This window comes from Falco peregrinus, chromosome 1 (genome assembly GCF_023634155.1).
Source record: "Falco peregrinus isolate bFalPer1 chromosome 1, bFalPer1.pri, whole genome shotgun sequence".
In the NCBI taxonomy this organism is placed as follows: domain Eukaryota; kingdom Metazoa; phylum Chordata; class Aves; order Falconiformes; family Falconidae; genus Falco; species Falco peregrinus.
The window spans coordinates 1,622,735-1,647,376 of record NC_073721.1 but is presented as its reverse complement, the minus strand read 5'-3'; the positions used below and the strand labels follow the sequence as shown (position 1 = coordinate 1,647,376).

General features: G+C 39.8%; 1 long non-coding RNA gene across 2 annotated transcripts in view; it reads left to right on the top strand.

Annotated features, from left to right (window-relative positions):
* The first annotated feature begins 1,317 nt into the window (after positions 1 to 1,317).
* Positions 1,318 to 24,642, top strand: part of LOC114011775 (uncharacterized) — a 35,056-nt gene continuing 11,731 nt past the window's right edge. The window contains exons 1-4 of one of the 2 annotated variants that reach the window (XR_008745319.1): positions 1,318 to 3,206; positions 4,451 to 4,641; positions 23,028 to 23,224; positions 24,462 to 24,570. This is a non-coding gene — a long non-coding RNA (uncharacterized LOC114011775). Of the gene's footprint in view, positions 4,642 to 23,027; positions 23,225 to 24,461; positions 24,571 to 24,642 lie in introns of both variants that reach the window. The other variant, XR_003553838.2, reaches the window with a different exon arrangement.

Below are 24,642 nucleotides of genomic sequence, written 5' to 3'. Positions count from 1 at the left end.
TAAATTCGATTCGCCCTGATGCATGACCACAGCCAGTAATACAGATAGGCATTTTTAAGTGAAATTTTTTTCCTCTATAGTAAAAAACCAAGACAAGGTCTGAGACAATGAATGAAACAGCTTATATTGTTAGAAGATATACCAAAGACTAAGCCTGACTGTGACTGTAACAGTGAATGTTTTCTATGTGATTATTATACAAATATAGAAACGTTAAAATAGAAATATATAATATTATATAAATAATTATTAATATATAAAACATTAACATAGAAACAGGAAAAATGGAGAACAGTTCTGCTTTGAGGGAAAAAAGATTCTCCGCATGTAGGGAGTGTCACCTGCCCGTTGGTGCCCATGTGCCAAAGGCGGCTCTAGAAGCAGGTGGCTGGTGGCTGGGTTGTACCAGCTTTGGAGATGGCCCGTTATCCACAACGACCTCTCCTGCCTTTATTTTTGGTGCTTGTACTTTCCACAGCAATTTGCAATTTATGAAGACTAGCAGCAAAGTCAATGGCTTTGGAGCATCAAAGGTTGAAATAAAGAGGATTTTGTAGACAGGTGGCAAGGCTTGTTTGATTTTACATAATGGGAGTAATTCCAGGGAAAAGTGTGAAAAATCTTGCAGTCATTTCAGCTCCTTACTGTGATCAGCCTCCTCCCTGTTATAGCATATATTTTTGTGTTATAAACCAAACAAATCTACCTGGCTGTAAAGTTTTATGTAGTCAAACTCTTTCATGGTAAGAACAATCATAGTGTGATCTTAAATGGAGCAAGTGAGATAAGCCTAATTGCTCATTTGAGAGGACTTTTTTATAGACTTCTTGAAAAAGAAGAAATAAAACCTCCAGGTATGTCAGAGAGAACAAAGTTTCATAGCATAGAAAAAAAAATTGTTTGTTGCAATATTTATTTTCCCATCCAACATATAAATAGTACATGAGTGAGAGAGAGCACTACATGCCTTTTAACCATGTGATCCAGAAAACAATGCTTTTGTTGGTTTTTCGGTTTTGTAATTCCCAGTGCTGTTACATCATTTATTACTATGTTGTTACTTGTCACACCTGGTTACTGTCTTTTTATCAGCTGTGTTGTGTGATGCATCATGGAAATCGGCTATGGCTGGGGAAATGTTAAATAAATACAGGCAAATACCATTAATGGCCATATTGCAAAGTCGGTGGAATCGGCTGTTCCACTTGCTCCCTTCCCAAAATAAGAGGGGGCCAAGCGGAGGTGTTCCCATGGCAGCTCATCTGAAGGCATGTGGAGGTGAGTGGGGGGGGTGGGGGGTGTGAGTGGAGGGGACTGTGTGGTCTCCAGCCCCCTCGGGGAGGCACCTGCGGGTGCAGGCTGGGCTTTTCTGGAGCATGATGAATGGAAATGTGTCTTGCCTGGAGGCTGGCGGGGCTGCAGGAGCTCAGAGCTGGAGGATGCAGTATCCCACTATATCAGTTGCTTTAGTGAGAGAAACCTTAATTGCCCCCTACTCAAAACTAAAAACAAAACTCAAAAATATCCCCAAACAAATCAAACCTAAAATAATGTTTTAGGTAAACATCTAAGAATCTAAACCAAGTGTAGTGTGGTTTAGGGAAGGCCAAGTTTCTGTAGGTATTTATCTGTGCACATGAATCTTACAGTAAAAAACCCTGTGTATTTACAGATAGAAGATTCCTGTAGTTACATATTTTTTTTTATCATGATCCTGATTTGCCTTCAAAAATGAGCTCTTCTGCAAGTGCAGTCTTATGCCTTTCTCTTCTCCCACCCCAAAGTTTTACTTCTGGTGTTGCATGTTGGTTCCTCTTTACCTCCTGTTTGCTTGTAACTCATGTTGTGGAGGTTAATTTTGGCAGTGCTGTTTCCCCAGTGTGGTGCAGTTTCACGGCTGGGGCAGTCTTGGGGGAATTGCATTGAGATCTTCCCCGCTGTGTGGTGGACATCCATCGTGCCAGCCCTGAACCCAGCACATCCCTCCGTGCCGTTACGCAGCCCAACAGCATTCACTTTTGTCATCACTGCAAATGGTAGATGCTCTGAAGCTGATGATAATTCATCAAAACCCAGCATTAACCTTAGCAATTTATTTTGTTCTGCTTTCCTAGGCAACCAAATTTTAAACAAATCCATTTTTCTCAATGTGGACCGTCCTATTTGACTGTTGGAAACATTGCTACAAATAAAACTATGCTGAGAACATAATAAAGTTGGTCTAGAATTCATTTAAAATTCAGGTGATGAAAGGTCACCTATTAAGCAAGCTAATCCTTTCTTTTTCTTTTTTTTTTGCACGCCTCAATGAAAAAATTTATATTTCTGCTATGAAATTAATATCTAGCCTCACCTAAAATCGAAGTATTTTGAAACAGTGTTTTTGGTTTTTTTCACCATTATTCCAGAGCCGTTGAATGTGTTCAAACTTGAAGTATGATCTAAACTAGCCAGATATTTCTACCTCCACACACCTGCAATGATGCTTGAGTATGCCAGCCTTCCCATCGAGTCTGGTGTGTAACTTAGTTATATTCAATAGCGATCTACACTTACACTGTTACTGATGCTGTAGCGCATGACCTACTGCAAGTCAGGCTGAATGATCTGTCACAAGGGTAACAATCCATATAGATGAAAAGGGTGCATATACTGGGAGTGGCTTTCAGGTGACCAAGAGCCCTGCCAGCCTGGGGACTGGGATGGGATTGCCAGCCCAGGGGCTACACAGAGTGTTGACACCCCTTTTCCTCCTTTTTTCTTTGTGGGAACAGGTTTGTATCTCTGGTACGGAGAGTTGCTCTTTACAGGTCTGAGATTTTCCTTTTGTGGTTATGCACGGCTTTTGAGAACATGCCTTTCCTTTGAATTTGGATGTAGTTCTTAGGTAAAAAGTAATTTGTTACAGAATTTAATATGGCAGGGAATTATTCAGACACCAGCTTTATCTGTATGGCAAATCAGCTTGGGCGCATCCTTCCCACAACAGCCCTTATTTCAAAACTCAGCTTTTTTTTTTTTTTTTTTTTCCTGGTATTGCTAAAACTTCACCAAACAAGGACCCTGTGGATAAGGTGTTGTGTCTTGCTGCTGAGGAGTCATCACTAAATAAATCAGGCTAATTCAGGAGTGAGCGAGGCTGTCCCAGAACCGCTGTGAGCTTCCTCTGCATAGGGAGGATGGACACCTACGCCTGCCTTCTTCAGGTACCAACGATCTTGGAAATAATCATGGGCAAAGGTTCTCAAATGGAAAAAACATATTTTATCCTCCCAACAGGCAGGAGCACACCCGATGCCAGCGAAGCAAGGACTGCAGTTTGTGAAGCTCTGGGCAGACACTTGCTTACACATCCCGGCTCCTTGCTTTTTGGTCTTGGACTCAGGGTAGGATCTATGCTTGGAAAACCGCAGATTCTTGATCTGAACCATGGCTTTGTAGATTAAGGCACTTTGTTTTGTTCTGAACAAGACGACTGAAGATAACACCCCAGTTCCATGTAAAGCTTCCTCCTTTTTTTCATCTTGAGTTTAACATTGGATCAACGTGATTTTTTTTAATGCAAAGAGTGGATGCTACTCCTAACACTTTTTCATTGTTTTCCATTAACTATATACACAAAATCCGTTTTTTTCTAAGTCCTGAGAAACCTTAGGCTTTCTATGACATGCTGTTTGGGGAGCCCAGGGCATGCACTTTGGGGGTTTCTTTGATTCTGCTATTCACACTTCTATACAACACAGTGGTAAAAAACCTCTCCAACAACTTTATTAGCATTAATATGAAATACTATGTCTAACATAATGATTTCCTTCTTTATTTCTTTAGTCTGAAAACAAACGTGATACATCTCCCTTGAAGCTTCAAATCAATAACCTAAAGTAATTGCTTCTCATAAATGGGTTTCAGGACTGATGCTGATATTTCAAAGTGTGACTTTTCTTCTCTTGCTAAATAAAATAATGCTGATTTTATAGCAAAAACTCTTACCAGCAGGGTGCAAGCTTCTGCAACTTCCATTTTAAGGTGGAAGACTGGGGTCTGGGGGCGTGTGTGTTCTGTTTCAGACGATATAAGTTATTTGTGTAACAATGGAAAAATTTCATTTCTCTTTTTTACTTAAATTTAACTCTTCATTGAAGGTGCATAGTAATGTTTGCCTTGCCTGTGAGCTGAAACATTTGCTTAATGGTTACAAACTGCTGTGAAAATTTAGCATTAAAAGCTTTGATCATGCAACTTCGTAATTACTGGTTGCTTCTCAAGTGTGTAACTGTGAGTACTGCTAGTCGTGGGTTCTCAGGAGTTTCTTCCTCCTTGCTTGTTTAGCCATGAGTGAATTTAAAAATCTTATGAGTTATATACTATATGTATATAGTTAATCCACAGGATTTTTATACGTATATTATGTGTGTGTGTATATATATATTTATAAATTTTCTCCTTTTAGTCTCGGGCTGATGTGGAAGGTGGACAGAAGAACCAAGGTGTGTGGAAAGATGAGTTCTGCTGGAAACTGGGGCTGGCTGGTACCTTCCACCTGCTGGGCGTGGGAGTACAGAGGTGTCACCTGCTGTCACACCACCACTGCCTGTGGCCCTGTCGGACCCTCGTCCCCAAAGACTCTTAGAGCAGCCTGAGGTGAAAGCAGCAGCTGTGGAGCTGATCTGTTATCATTTCTACCAATATTCCTGGTGTTCTTTGGCTGCCCTCAGCCCTGCAGGTTGCCAGCCTGCTGGGTGACGAGACCTGGCTGTGCTGGCACGGCAGCTCCATCCCCAGACCCACTGCACAGCTCCTGGGCTGGGGAAAGGAAAGGGTGGAGGGAAGGAGGTTTACAGCTCCTCTGCTCCCCCCCATAACCCTTGACCATCAGCGTGCAGCGTGGTTTTAGGATTTTTTCCTTGGTTTGGTGGTAAAGAGGACTTTACGTGGAGACTCAGAGAATATTTTAGGTGGGAAATCCTTATGCCTGAATGCAGACACCAACACTGCTTGCTCCTGTGTTGCCCTGGGTAAATCCACAAATACCGATCTGTCATCAAATGCCTTATCGTTAGCTAGTACATGGTATAGCTCGCCTGTGCGATGTGCTTAGATGGGGGGGTCACCAGGGGTATTGCCGCGCACCGAACCCTTGTATGATTAAGTTTCAGAAGGAGCAAGGGGACAAAACACCTCTCCTTGCTTGCAAAGACCAGGAACAAATTCTGCACACCAGTTGCTTCTTGATTCTTCCACTGAATTTTGGTATTGCATTGAATTCTACTTTAATTTTTAACTGAAAGTGTTTTTCAGTTAAAGGGAAGCATGTAATTGAAACACAGAAAACGTTTTTTGTATTCTAGGCACCCATTTTTCCAATTCCCAGTGTTCCTTCTTTTTCTGTTTCCATTTTTAATGGACCTTGTTTTAGTTAATTATTTATGTTGGGTGCCATGTATATTTAGGTTAGGAAATTAATCTTCACATTTTGATGTCAAAATTAATTATTTCCAAGTGATATCAGCAAGGGTTATCCAGAATTTGATCTTGCTGATTAAGTTAGAAAAATATTTTTTGTTTGCTTTTGGGAGTTTTTGTTCACCTTTCCAACACCTAGGATTTATATGTGTAATGAAGTTCATTAAGCTACCCACTATATGGAAATGAACAGAAATATTTTAGGTTTTAAATATTGGAGTGGTAATGAAGCAGAACCCCTTGTTTTCAGTGAGTGAAGCTACTCATAAATGCTGAGATATATGTTTTCTAAAGTCTCAGTTCAGTAACTTTTCTCATTTGTCACTACAATGTGAAATGGGTGAGTTTTGTATATCTGAAACAAGAGCTTCCCTATAGTGAAGCTTATACTTCAGGTTTTATACAGCATGTCTGGACTCTATTTTCTAGACTGTCTCTTTGAAAGTACTTCTATATACTAGATAAAAGGTCCCCAAGATCCAAGAAGAGGGAGTTGAAACTATTGTCTCTTTGTGGGTTTGTAGTTGGCAGTAAGGGATGGTTTACAGCTGGTACTGGCACTGGTGAGGAGTGAATGCCGATGAAAACAGGGTAGCTATAGTCATCGGACGTTTTTCTGGCACAGAAAATGTTCCTTTTCTGTCATTGTGTTGTTCAAGTTTGAGTCACTGAAAAACAATTCTCATTGAATGTAGTTTTCTGGATGCAGGGAAGGTTTCTGCAGAGATCTCATGAGGAGTTTCATTGTCATCAGCTGGGATGATACTCCTGAGGACCTTCATCCTTGGAGGATCCAAGACCATACGTAGCTATGGTCTTGGGTTCTCCAGAGTAAATTTAAGGTGTCCTCTTAATCTGCTGTCAGAAACAGCTCAGGCGTTGCTCCTCACCATTCCCAGGATCCTTTTCTGAAAGCTGAGACCTGGTGTCACAGTTGCCTTCCCCAGGCAGGTTCCTCTTGGTTTTTCTGTTTTCTCCGTGATGGTCCCTTCATGCCTTAATGGCATGTGACAACTGAAGCAAACAGGCTTGGGCTTCATAGAGGGATTTTAGGACAAGTACTCCTTAGGTGCCGTAAAGAAGTGCAGCTATAAGGAGAATGTAAACCCTTCCTTTGCTATTTCTTGCCTCAGTTTTTTTAGCATGCTTGAACATTCAGTGCTGTTCAGTTGGAGTTTCTGTGGCAGGAGGTCTCACCTCCCCATCTCACATACTTTTGAGTAGGTAACACAAGATGAGACAAAGAAACAAATATCAGAAAGCTTCAAAGTAGATAGCCTTTTTTGACTTTTAATTTATTTTGCTTATACATTCATGAATTTGTAAATAGATGTGTCACTTCCTGCTAGCTGAAAAAAACAGTACAAAAAAATTTTTCCTCCTCTCTCACACGCTTTATGCTGCAGAGGTGTTCATGCTCACATAATTAACATTATGGCACATTTTATTTTCTTTCAAGCTCTGCCTAAATAGTCAGGAATCAGGATTCATTTTTCTGGGTAGCCTGTGAAGTACAGTGCGATGTGTTAATGGTCTGACCCCTCGGGTAATTTAATTATCTATCAAGTCCATTCCTCTGCACAGCTAATTGACCGTCTCAGCGGTCTGTATGCAGGCAGCTTTGGCAGAAATATCTCCATGCCACTACCTGAGATCCTCTTCATTACGCCCTATGTATCCTGGGTCTCTAAACTGTCCTCGGAGCCCAAATCTGTCTGACAAGGAGTGAGAGTGGAGGGAAAGGTGAGGTGGGGGGAAGGCCTGTAAATTCACACGCTGCTCTACAGACACGATGTGCTTTCACCTCTAGAGCAGCTGCAGGTCATAAATCAGGACATGCCCTATTTTAAAAGCTGTAAGGGACAAACTGCTCTCAGTGTCATTTGTAAAATACCACCCTACCTTTCACGAACAACCATTACTGGGGTTCATAGCAGCCTGAACAGAGAAGTGAGCTAAATAGTGGGGTTTTAATTTTTATGGCTCTCTAAACCATGAAAACTCTTTTGTTTGGTTACCTTTTGCAGTCTTCCTCAGCTGGAATGCTGTACCTTACTGCCTTTTGAAAACCTTATTCAGTCAGTAAACATCAAGCTTGCAGCACTCCAGCCTTATATCCTCACCAGTTGCACAGTGTTATTGTTAATCTTGAAAAATATAGTTTGGCTCCTTTAATCTATTCAAGAAAGCTGCTTCAGCATCAAATGCCTTCACAAGGCATTAAAGTATATCACATTAACACCACAGAGATATTTGCATTACATAGGCAATTGCATTCATTAGTCCCTTAGCAGCAATGATGTATCCTGTCTTATACTAAATATCATATATTAGCACACCCATGTACATGCTATATGTAATTAAGTATTTTTTTCTCTGTTATCCAAGTCTATTGCAGAGACTAACACAATTCTTAGTTGGGCTAACTAATTCCTGCCTCAAAAGAGAAAGAAAGAAAGAGGGTAAGAATGATTACAGACCATGCTTATTCTCCACTAATAGATATTTTTTTTAAAAAAAGTTTACAGTAAAGTTTATTTCAAATAGTTTTTAGTAAAGTTTATAGCTTACATTACATAGTTTAGTTTATATTAGTTTATAAGAGTTTAGTAGATTTTATAGTAAATAGTTAATAGGACAATGTTTGTGTGGCACCCTGTCTTCAGAAACAGGTATGTATTGCATTTGATGTATCCACAGTGCATGTGTAATCATCACACAGCATTTATATATGCATGTATGTATATTGTTTCTAGACTATCATTAGTAGGCTGCTGCATATTAAAACTGCATTTGCCCTTTTTGATTTTCACATTTTAAAACATCATTATGTAAATATCTGGCAATGCAACGATGATCAGATATTTCTGAAAGGTGCAGCTGGAACCTTCTAAGTTGGGTAATGTCTGTAGGATAAGTCTGAACAATTATCTTTTTAATGAACTGTATATTCATAGCACAATCATTTAAAAAATTAGAGCTAGAATGAATATTCTTCATAACTGTATACCACTGTTAGAGAAATTTACTTTGATCCTCATTTTAATTTAGCAGTACATCACCAAGTGGTATCCCTATGCCCTGCCGTTTCCAAACGTCAAAATTGCTTTCATTTCGTTGATTTAAGCTGGAATTGCTTTGAAGTGTATTTCTGAAGGAGGATATTACAGAAAGTCTTGTATACCTCTTGGTCAGTGGTTTTGTTTGTGCTGTCAGTAATTTAAGTTTGTTATGTTCTATGCTGTGTTCTTTTCCTGGGGAAATCCCATTAGATTAGTGTAGCTGAGGATGTGTGCAATGTGATTCCTCCCAGGGTCTGTGCAAAAGCCATGAGCCTGGCGCTCCAGGAAGTTTCCTCCATGCAAGCTTTTTTTTTGCATCTGTTGGTGAGAATCGAATTTAATGCATATATTCCTCAGTTCCTTAATAAACCTATGTAATGATTCAACATTAAAGCCACATGAATGACTTACTAGTATTTGTAGCATATTCAGTGTTTCCTCTTATAATTCTGGCATTGTGTTTTGGTTGTTTGGGGTTTTTTTTTCCCTCAACCACCTGAAGACTATTTCAGTATGCATGTTCTGTCAGGTCAAGTGTATTAGGAATTTCAAAAGTAGCTGCCAATCAACATAAATGCTCTCTTTACACCCATCTTTTCATTCTCTTCTTTATATATGCAGTCTTCTATCCATTTTGTTTTAGGGAAGATCTGTTGTTGAAGAATATATTAGCTGACCATGTTCTGATCAGAGTAGCATGATAGTTCACATGCTACATTGCTTTAACAAATATGAAAATGCTTAATTATTCTGCTGGTGGAAAATTAAAATAGCAAACATTATAGATCTGCATTGTGAATGACCTAAATTTCTTCCCATTTTTTAAAAAAATATTCCAGTCAAAAGTTCTGAAAAAAATTGACGCATAAAGACATTGAAAATGAAGATGAGGTTTGTTGTTTTGATATGAATTTCTCCATACATTATTTTAGGAGAAAAAAGAAAAAGGTATTATTAATCTAACTAAACCCAATTGTTGTGTAAAACCAACGTTTCCCTTGGTACTTCGATACTTCTTCTGAAATCTCGTATTATTGACTATTTTTTTCCATTTAATTGCTTTCTGAGATTAGGTTTTTAATCATTAAAAGAGGATGTGGTTTTGCATTGACCGTACCTAGGAGTGGGCTGTGTACAGCTGAGGCAGTGAGCAGCCCCCAGGGAGCACGGTGGGCTGGGCAGCCAGAGCCCCAGGGGGGTCGGTACAGCCCCCGGCCGCGCAGCCTGTGCAGCCCCTCAGCCTCCACCGCCCCACGGCCCTTCTGCTACTGGCAAATTTAACAGACAAAATATAATCCACGGATCAAACAGGCCTTTCGCCTTTGTTTTATTATGCAACTGGAATAGTATAGCTCCCTAGATTAAACAGAGCCCTTGTTTGCTAATGCTTTGAGGAAAGTTTACAAGTGGTAAGAATGTGATCAGAAAGATAAATTTATATTTTATTATCTTGATTGTTGTCACAGTTTCAAATTCCTGTATTAAAAAAAATCTGTTTATTTGAAAGTGTATAATGTAACCTCGGGGATGAAAGCTGAGTTTGCAAGATGCGATAATTAAGCCTGCATTGTAAATAACTGTCAAAAAAAAAAAAAAGCTGGTGGAAATGCCATAATGCTAGATCCTTTCAGACCTGAATAAGCCTTTAATTAATCAGAAATACAGAAAGATATTCCACAGGTGGTATAAACATTATGTGTTCTTGATATGAATTGATTAAAAAAAGATACCCCAAAATTGAATTATTAAGTTTTTAGCTGCAGTCCTGGGAGACCCTTTTACCAAAGAAATTCTTTCCTGAGGGATTAGTGGTTCTGACTGAGATGGTTTATATCCAGCACATGACAGTTTAAGAGCCTTTTTTAGTTAGAAAAGCTTTTAGGATGTTAGAAAATGGGGGGACTTCAATAATGTTAAGCCAAATTGCCCTTCCTTCAAATGAACATCTATATTACCTTGATTACTGCTGTAGAGACTTGCCAATGTAATGTTTCTCTTTACTGGCTTTATAGGATCCACTTTTTTTTCTCTCTCTCTATAAAAAATTCTTGGCAGGTAGTTTTAAAGGTCACTGCAGGACCATATTAGTTATTGCTAAATCAAATCTTAGTTATGTTATTGGTTTGGCAATGCCTTTTCTGTTGTTCTACCACATGCTGTATTTTTAGGAGATTAGTTACATGAAGTAGAGATGCGTTGAACTCCTTATTCACAGACTCTCACATAATGACATATATTTTCTGGAGGGAATGTAATATGCTCTAATTACCATCTTGTGCCTGGGATAGGGGAAGGGGAAAGAAATCAGCTAAAAACACTAGGCAAAATTCCAAGCTTATTTCAAATTCTCTTTAATGCTCAAAGCCTTTTAGAAATCTTTAGAAACTTCTGATGAAAATCCATTTTGTCATTAAATCTATGCCTGTATTACAAATGAAGAGCTTTTTACCCTCCTTAAGTAAATGGATTACTTAAGACCTTCTTTACAAAATGTAGTTCTGTGCTTCCGCTTAGTACAGTCCTGCTAAGATGCGGTAAGTATCTCAAGCAGGATAATACAAGATCATGTCCCTTTCCCGTGACACAGAAATTCACATAGTGAATATGCCATTATCTGCAGCAGTGTATTTAGGGCTTTTCTTGACTTTACCAGTGGCTGCCTGAGTGATCTGGATAACTGGCTGTGTTTTCCAGCATTACTCAAAGAGCGTCAATGGATTTTGTTCCTAACATGTTCTTACATCCATGCATTTAAAAGAGAATGTATTCTAAATATTAATTATCCTAGAGTTTTATGCTGCTTTCCAGTATGTGATACCAGAGTGCTTCTCCAAAAAACCAGCTCATTAGGGGCTGGCTGGGAGCCAGAGGGAAGAAGTGAGCACATGGTGGTATGAACACAGGCAGCCGTGGTTCCATCGTCCATCATATTCAGCCTCTGTTATTTCTTGCATTTGGCTTCAGACCAGATAAAATATGAGTGCTTTTTCCCATAAAATACAATGCAAAAGTCATTGTCAAAAAACTCTGTTGAGGCCTAAAGAAAGACTTAGAGTAATGAAAGAAGTGTTTACCTGTGGTTTTTGAGCACGATAACCTCAGTTCAGGATTGCTGGGACCCACGGTGTTTCTAACAGCCAAGGACTCTTCTACATGGGTTTTGTTTCTTCTTTCCCTATCTGCTGCTGTGCTAATGACCACCTCTGAGGAAAGACTGTTGGGCCTGATGGACCTTGGCTGAGTGAGGATATTGCCAGGGCAATCTATTGAGACTGCCTGGGCTACTCTGAACTGGCCTGTCCCCAGGCTCTGAGGAGAAGTTCAGTATCATGCCCTCTGAGCACACATTTATGTATATATTTTATTCTCCTCCAGAAAGCATCTCAAGCATGTAAGGCAATGAACAGAAGTTCTAAGCAATATCCGTGCAATACTTGCATGATACAACTTTGCCATCTTGGAAATCTTTACCTCTATTGCAGGAGTTTAAGAGAAAGCTTAACAGAGCTTGAGACTATGTTCTTGGCCACGGCAACACACTCTTCCCTGGAGAAGTCGTCAGCCGGGGTAGAGGAGAGGCAGTCAAATTATACTTCTCTGTTAGCAGCTGCCTGACAGATTGCATGTGGTACGGGAGAGCCACTGGTCCCACTGAGTGTGCGGTCAGGTTGGCTAGTCAAAGCCAATGCTGGTGTTGCATGCCCAATCTCACCTTAAACCACGCGTTTCTTTAGCCATGTCAGAGGCTGTGCTGCTTGCCCTCAGCACGGAGCACCAGGGTACCTTCAGCTATCTGCTGTGTGCGTGCAAGGTGTGTTGAAATGCTGATGTGTACTAAGTGACGGTGCGGACAAAGCCTTTCCTATTAACTCACCATCTAGAAATCCGTGTGCATTTAAGGCTCATCACATTCTGGCTGTGAACTTCTGTAAGAAATTTGAGAGACTTTTAATTAACGTAAATGTGTACCGTAGCGGTCCTGCTTTGCTCTCAGATTGCTTCCCTGAAGTAAAAAGACTTTTATTTTGATTTATACCATCAGTTTAATTGGGAAAGAGATGTAAGACCAAAAAAACAAAAGCAGAAAAAATAATAATGAGTATGTTCTGTGGAAGACAAAGCCCCTTCTGACTGAATGTCAGCTAATTCAGAGAATCAGCTAAGCAAAATGATTTCAACATCCCATTCCCGATGTAAGAAGCATTCAGTCAAATTTCCCTGGTTTACCTGAGCCAGAAAAACCCCAGGTGGATGCTGAGACCTTCAGGAGCCGGCAGCTTGCACAAGAGCAGCTGAGGATGAGTGGCAGGGCCAGAAGTAATGACGAGCACTGTTACTGAAGGGCATGAGGTTGTGGTCTGTGGTGGGACAGGAGGGCTTGCTTGGCCAAGGGGCACAGCTGGAAGGGCATTTCTGACAGAGCTCAGTGTCGTTGTTGTGACAAGTGAACGCTTGGTCCTGTGAAGCTGTAACCTCCACTGAAACCAAGAAACTCCATAGGGAAGAGAAGTTTATTTTGTGTTTTCTTCTGGCACACCTAAAATTATCCTTTATTTTAAAATATATGGTTTTTATGTTAGCCTTCTTAATGTTTAGAAAAAAACAAACTTTGAAAGCTCAGCCTATGCACCAGAACATGACCTAGAACCAACCCTGGGCTGTTGCTGCCTGTTTCCTACTAGACAGAGCAGAATAGGTACAAACAGAGAAAAAACAGAGACAAGAATGCATAGCTTTGGCTGTTTTTCTGGGCTTGTCGCGCCATTTTACCTAGACACCAAGAAATTATAGATGTGATACCTCTTCTTAGGTATTTTGGCTCCATGGGTTTCTTTATTCTTTTTCTTCTGTTTCCCAGTATATAATTGCAAAACCCCAAACAAGACCTAGCCGGTAGCCTTTGTAAAGACTGCCAGCTTGAGTTCCTGCATGCAAAGGAATGTTTGGCCTTCAGAAGTCATGCTGAATTTTTTATTTATGCATGCCCCTTTTGAGACAGAGGGAGCGTGTAAGAGAGATTTTATTCTTGCTCTTAGTCTCAGGTTGAGAGGGATCTTGAGCGAAGGCTCCCCGCAGAGCTAGGTGCTGGGCTGGCGCTCTGCAGGGCTGGTGACTGACAGCCAGTGCCGACAGCACCGCGTCACCGACGGCTCTTCTGCCAATGAGCTGCCCTGCAGTGCCACCTCTCCCCTCGCTCAGTGGAGGGGCAATAATGCTACAAGGACTAGGAAATCGAATTGATATGTACTCAAATTAGTTATTTCATCTCGCTGTCTTCTAACATTAAAAAAAAGTAAAATAACTGCAGCTTTGAAAGGCATCAGTCTCGTTGACCCTCAAGTCATCTTTTTCTTGTGCCTCCATTTCCACACAACCTACTGAGTTCCCATGGCCAAGTTCCTGTATATACATGTGCAGAAGTGTTTGCCGTTTTGTACATTATTCATCAAAATGGAAATGAGATTATCCTTGACATTTTGCGAGTGCCAGGATCAGGGCAGTGCATGGCTGTTGGCTTCGTGAACTCAAAGGTTACCTCCGATTTCCTGACAGCTGAGAGGAGCCAAATTTTCTGCTAGGCACAAAGAGCAGATGTTTATTACCGGAGATATGTTTTTCTTAGATTTTTTTTTCTTCTTCATGCACATGAAATATTTGAATAAGCACGAAGCAAATGCTTTTATTCCCATTTTGTTCAAAAGACTGATCTGCCTAGTTTTTCTAGAGCAGTGCAGAGTCTTATTAGACAGTTCAGGGTGAATTTTCTTGATTATATACCAATGTCAAAAGCAAAGAGGAAGATGCTTCTAAAGATAATGAATACTGAGACAATATAAATACTAACTTCTGTAAGTAGTTTGCTTGCAGCTATTACATTAAAGCATTATAATGTATCTGAGAGGAGTTTAGACCAGTGGTCAAGGCTGAATAAAATATTGTAATAAGATTTGGTGAAAAGATTAATTTGCAAGGTCACTAGCTTTTTTTGAGTGAATAAGAACAGCAACCAACAGCACTAGCAGAATAACTCAACTAGCTAAAAGTTATAGGTTACAGCACATGCAGGTAGAACTCTAGAGGGAGAGCAAATGTCACTTTCTGAGCCAAGCAGCCCATCTTGTTTAGCAATATGTTATTGCTTCGGGATTGCCATGCAGTGGGTTTGGTGTTTGAAGTTTTTGAACATGAAGTTTACTAGCACCTTAAGACTTGAATTTAGAAATATTGGTAGAAAACAACCAACTTACTTGCTGCCATGCTATAGATGTGTATGACTATATAGCTTAACCCCTCATATGGAAAGTTCCTTTTTAAACACGAAGAGTTTGAGTCTCAGGGGAATAAACCATTGTGTAAAAAGCATCCTAAATGGTCCTTTTCTTATCCGTGGTCAGACAGTTCCAAATCTCTTTGTACATTAGCTTAAATAAGTTTGCAGTACTTGCTCTGGAGGGGCTATTCTATGATGATTTGTTTGGAAACAGTGATTTGGGAAAGCAGAAAAAGTAATGTGAATTTTGGCAGGCAATTATGTCATTTTCATAGATATTTGAAATGCCCTGGCTTTCAAGATGTGTCATGCGATGTGATGCATAAAATAAAAAAAATCAAAACTATGCATTTCACCAGTTTTAACTATTCTGGATCTGAGAACAGTTGGATTGAGATGTGAGGAAGGTGTTATTTCGTAAAATTAAATTCAAGTCAAAAAAATTCACACTGAGATGAAAGAAATGGTGGAGTATTTAATATCTCATTGATTTAAAAAAATAATCATGCACTGATAGTGAAGTGCATCAAACATAACAGAACCCATACTATTTAAAGCTGTTCTGTATGATGTGATGGAACTTGTATAATGCAGTAGTTGAATTAAATAGGACTTATGGCAGTCCCTTGTGGGCATGGGTAGAAGAAGTGCCTTACACACTGTTGTGTCTGAACTCTCCAAGAAGAGTGCATTATAGCCTGCAAACCTCTTTATCTTTGGTCTTTCCCACTGAGAAATTAGGCAACATATTTATATGCCAAGTCCTCTGGCACAGAGGAGAGGCTTCCTTATAGTTATACATAGAAAAAGTGTTGGAGAGCCACAGCAGTGCATTAAACTTATTATAGGTGCAAGAATTAATTGACAATGTTAATGAATTAACAATCGACTGTTAGTTCCGGTGCTTCAGCCCATTTTTTCTGTATTGTTTGGTGTGTTAGCTTTGCACTCTCCTACTCCGAAATGCACTAACTGTACCGACTGACTCCTGCTAGAGGGCAAAGGGACAAAGGTGTCTTAAATCCTTCACACTTGGGTCTCACAGCAAGAGTTGGGCGTTTGGCCACAGTAATTGTTGCCTCTGTAAGTAGGACTATGTCTTTCCTCATCTATGTTGCCACTTCCCCTGGTTTATTACTTTCTGTGGTTATTGCATAGTGGTCTGCTCCTTCCCTCTGTAAAAACAGCATGTAGTACATCAGGAGTAAAGCTTGGCAGATCGAAAGTCTCCATTATTGTACTCAGATCTGCCTGAGAGTATGACTAGCCCAAGTACTGCCTAGTAAAATTGTGCTTCCCTTCTCTCTCTCAAATTCCCTCCTGGAGCTGGCGGGAGAGCTGCCCTCTCTGTTTTGCGCTGCAGTGAGCTGCCTGTGCTTGGTTCTGGGCAGAGGAGGGGGTGCAGCAGCTGAGCAGGGATAAAATGCCATCTGATGATGCAACCTGATCTCTTGACCTCTTGCAATGTTTGCAGCTTCTGAATTGCAGTTAACAGAGCTGGAGGCACACTCAGTAATGTGTAAAAGAAGGGTCCTTGTCAAGCAATGAGTGTTGGTCTTGCTGGCAGTACAGAATTTTAATTCCAATTAATAGCAATGAATGAAGGACTTGTGACAGACAGATGTTCAGGCCAGAGGAGAAGGGGTGAGTCCACTGGTGCCTTACTGCAGCACTGTCACCTCCTCTGTGAAATGAGAGGGGACCTTCTGCATTGCCTTTGCTGGCTTTGGGGAAGGCCCTTAGTAGAACAGACCGTCTCTTTAAAAATGTTCTCCCTGATGTATCTCAACCTGTGCCTGCACAGCACTCAGAAGAGTATTGTAAAAGTGCCGTGAAATAGGGAACTTAAAAAATATTTTGATTCAACTCTACAATAACTTTTTAGTATGTCTCAGCTCCTGCATTTGAGCCAAATGAGGTTGGCTTTGGAATAACAAAACCTAAGCACATGTTGTAAAAAGGCAAGGAAAAGAAGTTGATATTTAAGATTCTTTGCATTTATGCTTTGATCCAAATCTGTAAGTTTTATGATGCAGTCTTCCTGTAGAAGCATTTTGTTCAATGATACGTTGCGCCTATGGAAACAATATTGGTTTTAACTTCTACCGTATATTCAACATGTCAACAAAAGGAGCATCTATATTCATAGGCTACAGAACTGAGTCTTAAATTTTATTGCTTGTTTTTCAAAAGGTCCATTTAGTTGTGTGAATTCCTTGTCTCTTTCTGCTTTCCTAGAAATCCATGCAAGTTTAGCAATGTCACCACTTGTTGCAGTCGTATTTAACTCAAACTAACTCATAAGCTAGCCTAGCTGGCAGAAGTATGTCAGGTTACCAGCGGTTTATATTGGTTGTTTAATTCAACTGGAGACACTGATGATCTAGGTTTTCATAATCCAGGAAACAAACTACTTTGTTTTAAATAGGGCAGGGCAGGGCAGGGCTGTGATAAACTTTCTGTGGTTAAATTTGTTTACAGAGATGATGGTCAGTGCCCCAGGTGTGTGTACTCAGGTGTAGATTCTTTGGGAGGGAAGGAACATTGAGAGGCATCAGTGATGACTGAACAGGTTTAGAATCCCCTTGCTCTCATTACACCATCATTTTCTGACCATGTATATAAAACATGGTATAAATTATAAAGCATATATGTGTTAAACCTTTATATTGTAAATGCATAAGGTTGGATTGAGGCTGAAGCAATTCCTGACTTTCAGGGCTTGACTTTGCCACATTGGTGACATCATATTGGAGTAACTTCTATTTTGAGGATAGACAATATAAGTACACGTACACAATGTTGTTAGTGGTTAAACTCTATTCTGTTATACACAGAACTGTATGTCATCTAAATATTGTGTATGTAATATAATACAATATAGCTGAGCTGAAATTTGGAGGAAAGGAGTTTTTCTCATTTTCTTTTGGTGAATCTGAAGAAAATGAACAGAGTTACAGAAAAGACAAGTTTCTCCAAAATACTTACAAATATTTCATCTATTCACACACAAAAAAATGTAAATACTAATTTTCCATGCCAGCGATTCTAAATGATATATCTATTTGCATGTGGGTTAAGCCTGCAGGTTCACATACTGCCGTGCCTATTTTAAACTCTTACGGGAATAAAGTACCAGGGAACAGTTGGTCCCATGAAAATTTCAGTGTACTTATTTAAAACTCTTCCACAGATCTGTTAAATTCATCAGGTTACAGAAGTCACAACCCCAAACTGTATTTCTCAAACAATTTTTGATTTATAAAGTTCTTAATTGCACAGTTATTTTGTGCTAATATTCATGACATTGGTGTAATTGAAGCAGTAATAGCTTTCTCTTCATTTAATGCCAAAACAAAGATGAAACACAAAACCCCTGTGGGTGCAGATTATTGCAGGCACAGATGGATAGTGTAGAAATTGTTGAAAGATGAGATTTATGATGTCCAACATTGTCTCAGTGGTCAAAAAAATCTTGAATATAAAGTTAATCCTTTTAAATAATTGACATGATACTTTTTAGGTAGTGTGCAATGTCTGTTTTTTATATATATGTATATTTAATCTGCCATTGTTATTGAAATTATACATTGTTTCCCAGATTTCAATTTTCTAATGCCTAGACACTTGATCTTTGGTGTTCCTTATGTGATTTCCAGATTTTGAGGCTCCAGATGCATTCACACACACACACACACACACACCCTTTAGTGATAGTTTAAGAAGTACCATTTTCCAAGACAAGTGTTCTGGAAAAACTGCTCAAGCTTGCCTGTCAGAGCTTTCAGAGGAGACTTGGAAAACAGACTTACATCCTGAAGATGGTGACAGCTTGGACAAACTGGAAAATAAGCTGTCTTGGGCAAAAAGAGGAATCAAAATTCCTACTTCCCTAATTTGCCTTTTTATTAGGAAAACAGCAGGGTAACAGAAAACAATCACAGAAGACATCCTCCTCAATGCCTGTTGGCACCAAAATAACAGTCCTTGTTCATAATGGCTGGATCCTTGTTAGCAACATTAACAAGGTTTTGAGGCTTCTAGCACTCTTCCTATGCCTGACTCCCACCTAAAAGGCAGTGGAAAAAGATCCTTTTTTTCTTTTTTTTTTTTTTTTTTTCCTCCCCCCCCCCCGAGCAAAGGTATTTCCCAATATCTTGTTATCAGTAACAGGGTAATGCAGGTGTGCCAGGAAGGTAGCACAGGGACTGGTGTTTAAAAGGCAGTACCTCTGATAACACACTTACTTCCACTCTGCAGCTGTGAATACTTGAAAAGTTAGGTTAGTAATATTTTTTAGGTGTTGAATGCCAAGAGAAAAAACATGGAGAAATTTTAAACTGATCTTTCATAAAGTGTTTTACCTGGAAAAAAACCACCCCTTCAGCATCAAGAAATCTGGCATTAATTTTCCAGTGCTGTGCTCTACCCTAAAAGTTGTGTTTCAAAGATACTGGGTTTGGACATCAGTCACAAAGATTGTTTTGTACTTCATACAGCATACAAATCTGCTGATAATTGGGGAACACTTTCATTTCACCCTTTTTTCCCCTGGAATTTATGGGTAAACACAAAAAATGCACATGAAGCCTGGTTTGTATGCAAAAGTTATGTGCTAATCCATTTTGGATGGGCAAGTTCTAACGTCTGTTTTTGTAAACCACTAATGGATGCACCCATCGAGACATGCACATGTATGGACTGTGCCTTCAAACTGTCCTTAAATGTCCTTGAAAATCTGATTCACACTGAGCATAGGATTTACAAACTTCTTGGTGCAGAAAAAAATTTAAGTTTGCGGTAATTTATCGCAACTTTTTGATGTGATTACCTTTAAAATACGTAGGGTGCTTAAAATATTTAGGATAACACATAAAATATCTTTGCACATCAAGAAGGTGCATAATTTTATTGATGCTTCAAGTAAATGCTTTCACCCATGCACAGCCTGGGCAGGAATCTGCCCTTGGGTAACCTCACAGGCATTGCTGTGCTGCGAGGGTGGTACAACGGACATCGACGAGAGCTCTTCTCTTCATGAGATGTTCTTGCTTGGCTTCATTTATGCCATAGGCTGACATAGGAGTTGCTGGAAAGAACAAGCCAGATTCCTGCAGGATTTACATAGAAAAGTCCTAGCAATAGGCTCGGGCCAGCTGTGACCAATTCTGAACTAATGCTGTGGGGAAGAGGCAGGGTGAATCCAACTGGGGATTGCCAGGAGAAGCAGGGTCTGGAGCTTAGGTGGATGGGCTGCAAAGCCTACGCTTCGACCAAGGTTTGAAGTGCAGAAGTGAATTGAAAGAAAGCAGATAGGTTCATGGGTTTCAACACATTAATTTTTGATGTTCACATACTTCATCTGTGCCACACAGACGCCAGAGATTTAAAATAATTGTGGAACGGATGCCTAGAAGCAGAAGGCACGTCACATTGAGTTCCTTTAGTGGGACTGAATCATTATTCTTCTTTATTGTACTTTCCTGTTACATCAAATGTAAATGGACATGAAAGGTGTAATTTCCTTGGAGACTGAAACAATATTTTTGTCACGTTTGGCCCCGCATCCTGTCATTCTGTCTCCCTCTCTGCCTGATTTTGTCATGTGTCTGTCTGAGCTTTCCATTGATAGTTACATAATTGCCTGAAGCTCTACTAATTAGTAATTAACATTCACTTTTGTCTTCTGGTTATTGAACCAGTTTTATTTGCGGGCTCTGGCAGAGCTGCTGCCTGTGAGGGTGCTGAGCTGGGTTTCTTGTAAAGCAGAACTGTCACCGTTCACTAAAGGTTGCTCTGTTGAGCCATCTTCAAAGCAAAGTTGGTGCCTTGGCTGCTCTGTGCAAGTGTTCCCCCTGGAAGACTCTCTTCCCTTTCCTCCCGAGCCCTGCTTTGCAATAATGACCAAACAACAGCCCTGTGAAATCATTTTCCTAATGAGGGTGAAGCGTGTGACCCTGGATATCGCTTTGATCTCCTTAGTAAGGTTAAGCACAGTTACTCAAAACGCCATTTAGGTGTATAATTTTGCTGGCTTGTTCAGGTGTAAACCCAAAGAATTTGGTGCCATCAAAGTCTGTCATAATAAAATAGATTTTAAAAAGTAGGTATGGTTATATTTTCAAAGCAAAGATTGCTGAATATCAAGGGTCTAGAGTCAGAGAAATTCTAAATCTCAGCTGAAACTGCTTTGGGGAACATTTTTGTGCATAATTTGTGTTGAATTGAGGCTATTTTTATTTTCCACATGAGGGAGATTCTGTTAGGAATGCTAATGCAATATTAAAACAATATAAGCTGAATGATTTTCTCCTTCCCAAGTAGTTCTGTTGGTGAATCTTTGCTGTAGTATCTGTGCTAAGTATGATTCCTGTTCATTAAACATAATGACACAACATTAGAAGTTAAAATAAATGCTGTGCAGGGGGACCTGGGAGACCGAGGCTCTGAGTTTGCTTTCTGCATTTCACTTAAGTACATTTAAATTCTAAATATTTATTCGATTTGCATTTTCTTGCTTTGTTCCAGAAAGCTAGATAGAGCCTTCTAAAGTTAATGCAAAATTCCTGTTGGCTTCAGAATATTTTGGAATAGACCCTAAATAAAGATGCACTAATCCTACACTGTGGGGTTGCACTGCAGCTATGAAAGGATGTTATTTATTTGTAGGGTTTTTATTTTCTGTTGCCTAAGATGTCACTATAGTTGTCTGGAAAAGTATACTTTCTCACAACTGTAGACTCATGCCAGGTATAAAATTTGCATTATGATTTCTTAGTGAAAAGGTTCAGAGAGTCCGTTGTCACAGAACTGAGCTGGAAATCCTTGTAATGACAAAGCTTCTCTGACACTAAGACTAGGCAATCCTATTTAATTCCCTACCTTGAGATTTATTCTGCTCTGCCAGTGGAGTAGCTGATGTCTTTAGTCACTTAGCAGCAAGTTATGTCAGGAGCATTGTGGAAATGGGAGCAAGAAGAGCATTGGTTTCTTTTTTTGAGAGTTGGTTTTCTTTGGAAGGAAGACTTGCAAGAATTCAATTTCTTGGTGTATTTAAGGGTCTCCAGATCTTAGTTGTACCCAAATGGGAGAGTCCTCCTCTGTTGACAACTGCACCATCCGTTTCTTGCCTTGCAACAATGCCACAATTCGTCTGATGACCCAAGAATCTAATTCAAGGAGCTAAACTGGCAAAAACATGCCTGCTGGTTTTGGAGGGCAATTTTTTCTGAAGCAGGTGTCAGTGGGATGAGGCAAGCGCCAGTGCCCATGGCCTGTGGTTGGACTGGCTCAGCTGCACCATAAAGCTACTCCTTAAGTCATGTCTAAGCCATAGCTTAGGGCATTGAGCCACGAGTATTTAATCTTCAAAAAATGAGCTTAGAAGAGAAAACACTCCTGAAAGCACGTTTTTAGTAACTGAGACCAAGCTGTGAGGAGCAAACCGTTCACAGGCTCTGGAGGTGCAAAGGCACTTTCTCCAAAGGCAGGGAGCCTTGTCAGAAGTTCCCAATGGTGTCATTGCACTTACCTCAGTCTTCCATGGTGATGAGATGCATAACAGAAGTTTTATCTTGGGAAAGAGGGACCGGTTTTCTTCTGTGCTATGAAATGCTCCATTTTACAGTAGGAAAAACTGTAAAAGATGTACTGAGGAAGATGATCTCGATATGTAGCTTGTACAATCTGTAAAATTCATCAAACGTTATGCAAACTACTCATATGGAAAAGACTTCATAAGCTTTATTTATATATACCTAAATAGATATATATGTGTGTATTATCACCATAATACTTATTATATAAAAAGTGTGTTAAAGTGTTTTTTTCAGAAGCCTGTTAGAAATTCATTACTTTCCATTTTCTTGACATATACTGGATGTCTGTCTTCAGCTTTTTTAAAGTTAGTTATCTGCAGCTGTTCCCCGCTTTGAATTGTTTTCTCTTTGAAAAGGATGTTTCAGTTAAGGTATGGAGGAATGATTTGGGGAACATAGATAGTCTCTTCTGTGTGGGGGAAAAAATCTTTGAGATTTTTTTATCTGCCAGGATTATGTTTCCTTTTCTAGAGAATTGGTCATTTCAGTCTTTTGGCTAAAACTAAACTGCTCTATATTCTATGTTATTTAGGAGGTGTTTAGCAGTTATCATGAAAAGAAATGACCAAAGCAGCAGCATACCTGCTCTGCAGCATGCAACTTTTGTTTTGTGGTCTCTCACTGTGCCTGCAGGTCACAGTCACCAGAACCTTCCCAGCGTGAGGAAGCGGTGGTTAGCGCCTGAATTTCCCAAGTTGCCAAGGTCAACAGCTGCAATTTATCGATACTGAATTTGAGAGACAGCTAAAATAGGTACCTTTGGACACTGAAATCATTCTTCCTGGCCCACCGTTGGATAAATGCAGATCGATACCTCTGCATAACAAAAGGTAGTGCAGGTTGCCATGGGCTTGGCAAATATTCCAGTTGCTCCAAACCCAGGGTAGTAATCCTCAGCGGGACTTGTGCAATGCATCACACTGCTATCATTTTTCTACCTAGCAGAAAGTAATAGATGAATATTTTTTCATTTCCAATATAAGAATCAAAGCACAGAATATTTAAAACTATTTTTGCCATTTTATTTTAAATTATATATTATTAGATGCTATTAAAACTTTTATAGCTTTTATAACAACTTTTGGTTTTGTTTTTAAGCCTTAGAAAAAATACCCCTAGGTAGACAGTAATTTGTAATGATTTTTCTTTTTTTCCAACTATTTCTGAATTTACCATACAATGCATTCTAAGCTTCAAATACTTGCCCTTGTATTCTGTAATGTTTTAAAAATATTGAAGCCATTTATGTCAAAAGTATCCATCAAACTTTTTGCCTGCAAGAAATTCAGATAGGGCTGTTACTTTTGTGTTTCACTCATACAAATTAGATGTCACTGTCAGCAGAAAATATCTATTTAGTATGGTAAAATACCTTTCACTTTCGAGCATTTCTGTAAGACCTGTCTGTTTGCAGGACGATGTAAGTGCAGTAGGTATATTTAAGAAAACAGTGAGTCTGTAAAGCAAGGCACATGGAGTGAGTGTTAGTTCCATGTTTGTCAGTGGATGGCGTTGAAGTTAATGTTTTTAAATAAAGGAAGGAATTTTTGTTGTCATGTGCATTTTTATGCTCCAGTCCAGTTTGTGCTTTGCCCCTTGTTGTTCTGGCTTTGCCCAGAGCCCCCTCCTTGGCAAATGCTGGTGGGGAACCAATCTCTGCTGTTTTGGCTGTGCCTTGCTCTGATCCTCAGGCTCCCCCATCACTGGTTTTGGTTCAGAGCTGGCACAAAAGCCACTGGCTGCAGATAATAACCAGTGGAAGGAGAGTCACAGGGGAATAAGTAGCTGGGAGCTGGCCTGTCAACTGCATCATCCTCCGAGCTTGTTTTTCCCTCATGCTGTGAAAGTCTTCATTTTTGGTGGTTCCATGAGACAGCGTCCCATCAGCTGCTGCAGAACACAGACTTGAAAGAAGTCTCTTCTCCTCATTTCTGTTCATGTTTCCAGGAGTTTTCTTCAGTGCTTGCTGTGGGATGAATGTGGAACAATAAAGGGGACTGCCGTACAGAGGTGAAAATATCAACTGCACTGACAGAAATTATTTTTTTTTTTATGGTTTACTGGCAGCATGAAAAGCAGAAGATGAGGTTGTATCCCTCAACCAAAGCCCAAAGGCGTTGTACTCCCACTCTGAAATACCAGTATGGACCACATGGCAGAATTGGGATCTGGCAATGTAAGTTCTTGTTAGAAAATAAAATTCTCCTGTACCTCTTATGTCTTCCAAAGGCAAAGCCAGACCCAAGTT